At 37.7% G+C, this 10,574-nt stretch overlaps 1 pseudogene; it reads right to left on the reverse strand.

Moving 5' to 3' along the window:
* Positions 1-206: 206 nt before the first annotated feature.
* On the reverse strand, positions 207-839 carry LOC147002418 (large ribosomal subunit protein eL15 pseudogene; annotated as a pseudogene).
* Between the last annotated feature and the right edge of the window lie 9,735 nt (positions 840-10,574).

A 10,574-nucleotide genomic window follows, 5' to 3' on the forward strand; every position in this document is an offset into this window, starting at 1 on the left:
GATAGAGCTCATATAGCTTGGGATGAAAGTTAATTTTTCCATATTCTGTAAGATAAACTATCTATAAGCATCATTAGCCTGCAGACTATATAGTGTAATGAAATATAGCTGAAACTTAAATAGATTAAAGATAACTTGCCAAAGAAGTAATAAACAACTAGAGAGCCTACAATTGAGACTCCAGGTAGATGAAATCAATAACTATGTTTCTTTTTTTTTTTTTTTTTTGACTGTCCTAAATCGTTTATTGGATATGAAGTTTACAAATATCACGTGTATTAGCGGTAACGGTGGAGCTGGAGAGTATTGTGCCTTCTCCAGGCCGCACGGCGGGAACCACCAATAGTGTGGTGGAACTTGTGGCCCTTTCCAAGGCCACGGCTCTTTCGGCCAGCAGATGTCAGCCCACGCATCTCTCTGTGTTTGTGGACTGGTTTGGTGATCCACTGGGTGTCAGGATTTCTTCTGATAGCTTTATGGAACGGATCAATGAGGATAACCTCAAAAAATTTATATGTGGAATCTTCACCAACCCAGTAGGAATTCAGGACTCTCAAAGCCCCACAATGGCGCCCAGCTCTCTCCTCAGCAACAGACTGAAGGCTTCGGGCAAATTTCAGCTGGTTAACACCATGGTGGACAGGCTTGCCGTAAGTTGCACCCTTAGGAACTTGGCGTTTACGACCACCACGGCGGACACGAATCCTGTAAATGACATAGCCTTGCTTAGCCTTGTACCCCAGTCTTCGAGCTTTATCAGGCCGGGTGGGGCAGGGAGCCCTGTGCAGCGCACAGAGCTGGTGGTATTGCCAGCAGCGGACCCTCAGAAGAAAGCGCATCTTTTTTTTTTTTTTTTTTTTTTTTTTTTTTTGGTTTTTCGAGACAGGGTTTCTCTGTGTAGCCCTGGCTGTCCTGGAACTCACTTTGTAGACCAGGCTGGCCTCGAACTCAGAAATCCACCTGCCTCTGCCTCCCGAGTGCTGGAAAGCGCATCACGTCGGACTGCTTCTTCCTCCATAGCTCCTGGATGTATTTGTATGCACCCATCTTGGCTCACCTGATGGCCGCCGCCAGAGGAAAGGCTATGTTTCTTCTGTCTGGATTTACATTAGTTTTTAATATGGTATTTGTATCACACCCTCTTATAATATAAGCATTTTCCCTCATGCGACAATCTAAAAACTCAGAAGTGACCCGAAAGCAACTGTTATAGCAGTTTACTGGGTTTTGCATGAGAAAGTTCAGGCGGATCAAAAGATCTACAGAGCTGAAGAGATACCCTGTCAGATTTATAATGCATTTATTTTCATGCTCAGGCTGAAAAATGACTAAGGTGTGGCTGAGCTAAACCTTTCTTGAATGAAAAAAATATATTCGGAGTAAAAGACCACGCTCATGCTTCTGTTCAGATTTTAATAAATTCCATCACCACATGAAGCAAATGGAGAACACCATTGAAAGCCAAGACAAACAAAGCTATGGACACAACCGTGTAAACTTTTCCTCTAATGGTTCTCCATTCAACTCTTGCTCCCTGAAGGAGCCAAATTTCTCATTTAACACAAAAAAGCAATTTGCTCTGAGAGTCCTTGAATTAAACCTTTAGAATAAAAGGGAGAACAGGCTACCATCTTATGAGGCTTAGCAAGTGCTGGGCTGACTTTCAGGTCAACATCGATTGATCCTGCAATAAATTCACAAGAGCCCTCTCTCCTGTGGTGGCCTCTGATTGCAGGCAATATTCAGAGCTGAAGGGTGATGAGAAACTAGAGTTCTTAGGTAGGTGGGGTGAGAGCAACCTATTTAGCAGTGAACTGCCCCTACCTGGTCCAGTTAAAGATGAACGTACTTCACGCTCTGCAGACATACATTTGGCAGAAAAAGACCTACACCAAAACAAATTCTAGGATAGCAACCAGTGAGTAGTTGTAAAAGGGACTTGATTTCTATGAGCAAACCAACTGTTCTACAAAACCTAAATTTGTTATTTGTTAGGTTATAGACTATATAGACACTTCAGCCATGAGAGCCAAGCATATCTTTAATGATAAGCTAACTCTGTGCAAATCTGGATACCCGCATCAACAGTCATAGACAATATCCCAAGAGAGTGAGAATGTCTCCCTCAACCCCAACGTGTCTGTGTGTGTGTGTGTGTCTGTCTGTCTGTGTGTGTGTGTGTGTGTGTGTGTGTGTGTGTGTGTGTATAGTGAGACTGGGGTGGTAGCAGAAAAGCAGCAAGCTGTTTTTTCTAAATGTTTTTTTCATAATTTACTTACATGTTTGTAAAGAGTAGGGAACCTGTGTGGCAGCTCACACGTAGAAGTCAGAGGCAGAGTCAGTTCTCTCCTCCCACTGTATGGCTTCTGGAAAACAAACTCAGGACCTTTGGCACAGAAACAAGCCCCAGCACCTGTTGATCCATCCTACTACCAGCCCTTGGTTTTCTCATGTAATTTATAGTGATCTATTATATCCACTCATGACAATGCTTGTGCATATTTGCTTTGGGAACAATATAAATAGATAACATATCAACTCAGATATGGAAATGGAAGAAATGAACTTGAAACTCAACAGCTGTTTATAAAATATTCAGGTTAAGAATTGAGATAAATGATTATATGACAAGTTCAATCTGAATTTCATATATACAATACATTTTAATGTAATATATTTAAGTAACACACTGTTTTAGCTCCGATGTTTTACTTTAGTATTATTTAGTGTTTTTATTATTAGAATATTTTAAGTATATCTTAAATATTGCACTCATGGAAGCTGCTTATGCTAATAATTTTTTTTAAACTTTATGTTTGTTAAAGCTGGCATCCTTACATAGGAAGAAAATTTCCTTTCTAAGCCAGAAAAATTTTTAGGAGAATACACAGTTGAGGGAGATTGAAATTTTGTTTTTTGTTTCTTTTTCTTCAATATTTCCTCTAGTCAGCTATGCATCTTGAACACACCATTGTATCCTTATGAGCTTCTGTGTCCTCAGCAGTTAGTTATATCTCTCTAAGTATTATTAGTTTTAATTTTATGGTGTGTATATAATTAAAACTAAGCTGTCTTGCTTTCTAGAAACTTTCAATGGACAAGGAATGCTCTAGAACTGTCTATCTTATCTGACCACTCATTAAGGAAGAAAATGAGGTAGAAGAGATTTTACTTTGATGGAAGAGGAATTTTTCAAGAATGAGGAAACAGGTTACAGGGCAGCTAATGAGCGAGAAAATGGAACTGGGTTGCAGAGAGAAGTAAGACATGTTCTGTACAAAAGCTACAGTTCACACAAAGAAGAGAAACCTAGTTCTGAAAGTGCAATGTTTACACAGTTTTGATGCAACTGTCTGTCAGTACTGGCTGCAAGAGAAGCTGCTGTGGTGTTTGCAAGCCTTAGTTCTAGTAAAGAAATGTGGTCTTGTAACTAAATGCAACAGGCTCACCATGAAGTCAAAACAAAGCCCCAAATTAAATTTGGCTAAGAAATAAGGATGGATAGGGTTGGAGAGATGGCTCAGTGGTTAGGAGCACTGTCTGCTCTTCCAGAGGTTCTGAGTTCAAATCTCAGCAACCACTTAGTGCCTCACGACTCTCTATAATGTGACATGATGCCCTCTTCTGGCATGCAGGTGTACATGGAGATAGAACACTCATACATAAAGTAAGTAAATAAATCTAAAAGAGAAAAAGTGCCAATTTAAAAAAAAAAAAGGAAAGAAAGAAGAATGAAAAAATTTTATTACCTGTGGCAGGTAAAACATTGGAGTTATTTTCAAAGCACTGTCCTTTCCAAATAAAGGAACTATATGGCTTTTATTTGGGGAAGAAATTCCATATTCATGAGAGAAGGCACTTTGGGTTGAAGCATGTTGTACAGTCTGAATGAAGAAATACAGTTAAGATCTTAATTCAAGAAGAAAAGATAGCAGATCTATTTGGGGGGCATACTTAGCTCAAAGTCATGGGGAACATGTTGTAAAGATGTAAGTGGACACTTTTTTTTTTTTTTTTTTTGGTTTTTTCGAGACAGGGTTTCTCTGTATAGCCCTGGCTGTCCTGGACCTCACTTTGTAGACCAGGCTGGCCTCGAACTCAGAAATCCGCCTGCCTCTGCCTCCCGAGTGCTGGGATTAAAGGCGTGTGCCACCACGCCCGGCTATTAAGTGTACACTTTTGAGAACGCTCAATTCAGTTCATAGAAATGCCTATGTGTTCTGATTTTCATGGTTAAGTAAAAAAGAAAAGGACACTTCAAAAGTGAGTTAATGTAGGAGTTTGTGTCTTAAAGGTGCCAGCCCCACTTGACAATGGATGTTCCTGCTTGGCAGGTCAGCACCGGAGAAGGACTGCCATTTTATCAGTCCCAGTGTCTCAGGGAGCTATAACCATACTTTCTCTTGAAAAAGGGCCCATGGTTTGAAGCAGATATATTCTGGGAACTGAAAACAAGAAATAACTGAAGACACAGAAACTCTGAGGATGCTCTGTAGATGTGTTCTCACACAGTTCAGGGGCCAGGAGCCTGGAGTCAGAGATGGCATCAACGGTGGGGGGGGGGGGTGTCCTTCCACAGGCTTCTGTGAGCACTCCTGCCTGCTTCTTCTCTACACTGGTGGCCGTGGGCTTTCTTCACTTGTAGCCATAGTGACCAATCTCTGCCTCTCAGCTCTTCCCATATTGCTCCATATGTTCCTCTGTGTGTCTTATGAGGACTGGCTCATTAGACTGATGGTCCACTAGATAATCTAAGATGCCCATGTCATCTCAAAATCCTTAACTGACATAGACATGATAGCTCATCATTTCTAAATTATTGCTACAACATAAACATTATTCTTTCACACTCTAGGTTTTACAATGGCGTTTCCTCCTGGAAAAGCCTTGAAATCCAATTTCTCACTGCTTAGGAATGTTCTGGCTTCTTGGATATGATTTGAACTGGATAACTTCCCTGGGAGGAAAAGAGTCCTTCACACACACACACACACACACACACACACACACACACACACACAGTGCTTCTCTGCAAATGTTGACCTGTACATTTTGCTCATTGCTGCTATCATATATCTGCATGCTAATTTCAAGTTATAAGGAGTTCTTAGGCAACAATAAAATGGTCTACTATAAATATTTTATTTACCCATTTTAGAAGACACACATGCATAAAATAATAAAAGATCAATTGCAGGAAATGCTGTTGTAAATATATGTAACTAAATTCTCAAGCAAAATCTTCATTACACAAATAATTATAACCACTTTGTGTATAAAAATAGTTGGAGATATTTACATTTGGAAGACATAAAAGCATGGAGAAACATTCAGGGCACAAATTAGGTACTGTCAACTAAACCCGCCTTTAATTTGATTTGTCTTTAAAACATCTCAGATTTCAAATCATTCTCATTATCTACTGAGACACTAAATTATAATTTCTTAGTCTAAATAGCAGCATTTCTGTCAGCCAGCTTTGCTCTCACAACTTACTTATATTTATTTTTTAATTGAGGGAAAATCATATTAAATTAAAAGAGAAAAGGAAATGTCCAGCTTGTGTCTTGGAAACAATTGAGATGTTTGGAATCCTCTAAATATGTGTTTCAAACATTTCCATGAGTGTGGAAACACACAGATTTCTCATTGTAACTCTATTACATCATTTGAGCTTCATTTCTCCTGGTGTGCTGACTTACTCCTCCAAAGCCATCTTATGAAAGACAAGGCCTTTATTACTACTCAGTGAAAGACTCAGACTATTTCAATCAAATATGAATTGTGTTTGCTTCAAAGATAACTTGCACATGAGCATCTGTAAATGCCAGTAAATGATACCAAAGATACTTCAAAATGGAAGATCTTCTGAGATGATTTTGAGAGATGATTTTGAACAATCACGTATGTGACTTAAAGGGATAGTTATTACTAATTTGCTGTAATATGGTTGTACTTAACATGGAGTCTTGAACACACACAACACATACTCTACAGTGAGCTGCACATCCATCCTTGAAGATGGTTAAAAGAAGGAAATTTGTCATTTTCTACCATCTTTCTTTCTTAAAGCTATTTTTACTAGTTTAAAGATAGTTTTGTAGTTTTGAGAATTTCACAAATTTTAATCATATTCTCCCCCTCTGATCCAACTCTATTAGACCAATTTCTTTTCCACTGCCTACCCAATTTGTGTTGTTTCTGTAACCCATCAGAACCAATTTGTGCTGCCCAAATATTCTTGGATGTGTGGCCTTTCACTGCTGCATGGTTGACTTATCAGAGCCTACATTCTTAGAAAAAACTGACTTCTCTTTTAGCAGCTATCAATTGCCAACAGCAGATGAGACTTGTGTAACTTCTTTCTCCATGCTAGGATTTTGTCTGACTTAGAACAGATGTCATACGTGCGACGGTTTTGCTGTTTCCAGAAGACACTGTTTACTTGTAGTTGTCTAGTGCCCTTTCCTTTAACACTCTTTCTTCTCACTTGTCCATGATGATTCATGAGCCTTGGGAGGAGGGGCTGCAGTATATACTTACCATTCAGTACTGAACATGCTGTAGTCTAATTATGACTCTTTCTGTCAATCACCAACTATTGCAAAAAGAAACTTGTCTGATGAGGGCAGAAGAGGAATATTAACCTTTGGGTATAACAATCAGTCATTAGGAACCAGTTTGGTAATCTCCACTTAGTTGAAATTCTGGCAATTTTAGTGTTAACAGAGGAGCACTGATTGCTATTACAGTTCTAATCATTTTGAAAGGATGTGATTCTGCCTAAGTGCTTACTGTACAGAAAACAAATAAAAATTTAGCCATAGTTTGAGTTCATAGGAAAGTACCACCTTTCAAGCCAAAGTGCTAATTTATTAATGTCCAACATGAATCTCATGAAAAATGATAATTAAGAAACAAAATCTGTCTTCCAATTAGAGGTTGTGAAATGTCATCTTTTGTACAGTACACTCATAGCAATTATAAACTGTCAACTAGGGATGACTAGATAAGGTTATTCAAGATTAGACATATCCACAGCCAGGAAAGAACAGAGCAAGGCCTCAGAAAACAATGCCTCTCGATCCAGGGAGAAAGGGAACTTTTGCCTTTAGTAGTGCCCCACTGGCAACTCCACTAGGCTCCAGTGAATAATCCCAATCTAACACTCATGCTGATGGTCCTGGCTAAATAATTGTGTCACACAAACCCCAAGCATCAGGAATCTGGGAAAAGAACAAGTGAAGGGTGTTGATAAGGGTAAAAAGAAGATAAGAGAAAGTACCAAGAGAAAGTTACACGAATGCATTATATACATATATGAAATTGTCAAAGAACTAAGGCAAAAAAAAAGAAAGAAAAAAAAAACACAAAACAACAAAAGAAATCCCTACACTAACTATAATTAGTGCCATAACTTTTCTGTAACGAGTTACCAAAATGCATGCTTCAATATTTTCCATCAGTGGCAGAGCTCACAGGTTGGGCCCCCAATGGATTTGAGAAACATCAAGTACAGCATGAGTATATCTTCCCTAGAAATTCAGACTGAATAGGTCACCAACTTACTTTCCAATATGTTGTGACACAAGCCAACATGACTGTAAAATTGAACCCTGTGGATATCCATAAAGAGTCAGAGTACTTTTGAAGATGTATTTTCTCTCTTGCTGACCAAGAATGAAATCAGTCACTCCCCTTGCCTTTATAGCTCCCTGGGCACCTGAAAATTAGATCCAGAATTACTCACAGTTAGAAGCATCCCCAAAGGTTGAAGACACCAGCAGCTTGCGTCAATGTGTTTTTGATTCTTCTGCCTCAGTGGTGTATGTGGGAAGAGGTTTGTTTGTTTTCTGATCGTGTTCAGAAACACAGTTAAGAAAAGAGTACATAACTTATCCATATCTCCAAAGATGTTTGGAACCATAAAAATTAATATTAATGTATGCATAATTTTTCCTTAAAGCATATGCTTTCATTTTTCTTTGTGTGTGTTTGGCAGAAGACTTTACACATTGCCTGTGAAAATATCTGAGCTATTTGATTACCTCCTACCTACTTTTAGCAATATAAATATTTATCATCATACTGTTTTCTCAGAAGAAAAGATATAATTTATCTAGATCATAGAGTCATTGTTTTATATAACCTCCATACATTCCAGCCTCACATATAGATTAAGCCCTGGGGTAAACTCTGAACTATAGCAAATATCAACATGTTAATAATAGATTCAACAATAGGAATGAATGTGCCACAGAACTGAAATTAATGTTGTCAAGAGAAATTGGGACTGGAATATATATAAACTGTACTTTCCAGGTTTCTCCTAAACCAAAAATTTACCTGAAAAAGACAAAGGCCTACTTTTTTTAATGAATGAAAACTACTATTGAGGAGAAAGTAAATATGAAAACACTCACTCTGAAGACTCATAAAGGACGTACAACTGGTAAGGAAGCAATAGAAGGGATAAAAGGCATTTGGGGAAGATAAATATCAGATGTAAAATTTACGATTAGATGACTCCAGTGATGTGAGAATTCTATGCAGAGACTCAATCTGCTTCACATGAGCAAAGATAAAGTCAAAAAGCAAAGGCTCAAATCAAAAAAGTAAATCGGAAGATTTCAGAGGGGAAAAGATAAAATTATGTGAGAAGATGGGTAATAGGTTTGAGCTAAAAGTTAAACGTAATGACTAGACTTGTTGACGCATGTCAAAAAATATGAAACAGAAAACTATACTTAAATAAGTTTTTAGGCATTTTAAGATCATTTCTCCTGGGAAGAGAAGAGGCTGCCATGATAGCTTTCAAATCAGAGAACAGAGAGGAGGGAGGTCCCCGGCCCCAGAAGAGAATAAAGCACAACTTATAAAAATATCTATAGTTTTAAGTTTATACTTAAAGAGAAAATGGCCCAAGATTGCTACAAATTTATATCTTAAATATCTGATAAAACAAAGGGAAGTTAAATCCCCATGAGTCAGGAATCATATGATGAAGTGCAAAATTCATTATACTTAATCACAAAACCATGGAATAGATATATCAAAAATCAGTATTAGAATTTTTTGTTTTTTGTTTGTTTGTTTGTTTTGTTTTTGTTTTTTTGTTTGTTTGTTTTTTGTTTTGGGGGGGTTGGTTTTTAGAGATGGAGTTTCTCTGTATAGCCCTGGTTGTCCTGGAACTCACTTTGTAGACCAGGCTGGCCTCAAACTCAGAAATCTGCCTGCCTCTGCCTCCCAAGTGCTGGAATTAAAGGCGTACGCCACCACGCCCGGCCAGTATTGGAATTTTTGAAAGATCAGTACAAATAATGTTAGCAAATAAGAAAGGAGAAAAATAAGTGAGGGAAAGAAGGATCAGGATAGGAAAATTAGATAAAGACACAGATTTTATAGTTATTAATAGAATAAAGAGAAAAAAATTGAACAATACAACATGATGCCTACATATAAGGTAACTTATTAGGAATAGAAAAAGAGAAGTGAGCAATAACATGCCATGATATTTTACTCAGAAAGGAGTAGAAAGCCTGGTCAGCCTCATTTGTATTAGAGATGTCACAAAAATACAGCCTCAAGTAGACTCCTGCGTGAATCATACAAAATATTTAAAGAGTAATATTGATTCTACAAATACTTTTCCCCAAAAATGTGAAGGAAAGGAACATTTCTTAAGCTATGTTATGTGAGCATCATTGCAGAGATACAAAAGCTAGACAAAGACATTGTACATTGAGTGAATAAAATAAATCATTCTCGGTATCATATATATCAATAGTGTGCAGTAAACCAATGTTACTAGTTCAAAAAATTCATATCATGCTGTCACTGAATCAAGGACTGTCTTATATTCTTACAGTAGACCAAGGAAGTGGAAAAACAGTACTTACTGTTGGCACTTTTTCTAGGCTCTGCCCAAGCCTGGTAGGCCTGGCTTGTTATACAAGGGATTGTTTGGTTCTCCCCTTACTCTTTCTCTGCTCTCCCTCCCTCCCTCCCTGCCTCCCTCTCTCTCTCCTTGATCTGTTTTTCTTGATACGGGCACTAAGAACAACAATCATCCATTAGGGTAATGCTCTCATTGCATCTCATAGGTTTAACTTGTGTTTCCATTTTCATTTAATACTGGGAATTTCTTGGCTTCTTTAAGAACTCATTTATTATAATAGTGCTGTTTTTAACTATACATGAGTCTTTGTTTATTCTAGTTTTCTCTTGGTCTGTAGTCATTCAATTGTGAATAAACAATATAGAGAATTATTTAACTTTCCCTATATTTATAACTTGCAATGTATTATCTGTTTTAGAGAAAGTCCCATGGACTGCTGATAATTATGTATATTCTACAGTGTTTTGATGGAATGTTCTATTAAGCCAGGTTGCTCTATGATGAAATTTAATGTGGATATCTCTGTTTATTTTTCTGTTGAGGTGACCTTTCCATTGTTGAGAGTTGTGTATAGAAGTCATCACTGATATTCTTCTGGGGTTAATATGTGAATTTATATTTAATAGTATTCATCTTATACAATCAAGTGCACTTGTGATCAGGGACTATATATTTA

This window comes from Mus caroli, unplaced genomic scaffold, assembly GCF_978045245.1.
Source record: "Mus caroli unplaced genomic scaffold, Mus_caroli_1 scaffold_10, whole genome shotgun sequence".
Lineage (NCBI taxonomy): Eukaryota > Metazoa > Chordata > Mammalia > Rodentia > Muridae > Mus > Mus caroli.